We start from the raw sequence: 381 nt of genomic DNA on the forward strand, positions 1-381 counted from the left end.
AGGATTCGTGTGTGTGTGTGTGTGTGTGTGTGTGTGTGTGTGTGTGTACACTGAGACAATGAAAAAGACACACACACAGATTTACAGATAATAAATAATAAAAATAGCACATCTCCAGAACAAGTGGGAAAGGCGACGCTTTTGTCTCTTCCAATGTCAACTCCGTTCCCTGCCCCACGCCCTGCCCGGCCAGCGTTTCCGCAGCATCTTCCTGATTCTAAACTAGCGCTCGGGTGGGTGGGCAGTGGTCCGGGCAGTTGCCCACAGGGAGTGCATCGGCGCCGCGCACTTGACTTTGGATCTTGCCCTAATCCAGAGAGCCCCGAGGCTCCGGATTCCCGGGGTGGAGTGAGGCATGGTGGGGGGGTATTCTCTGCAGAG

The sequence above is a fragment of the Myotis davidii genome, unplaced genomic scaffold (assembly GCF_000327345.1).
Source record: "Myotis davidii unplaced genomic scaffold, ASM32734v1 scaffold395, whole genome shotgun sequence".
NCBI lineage: Eukaryota > Metazoa > Chordata > Mammalia > Chiroptera > Vespertilionidae > Myotis > Myotis davidii.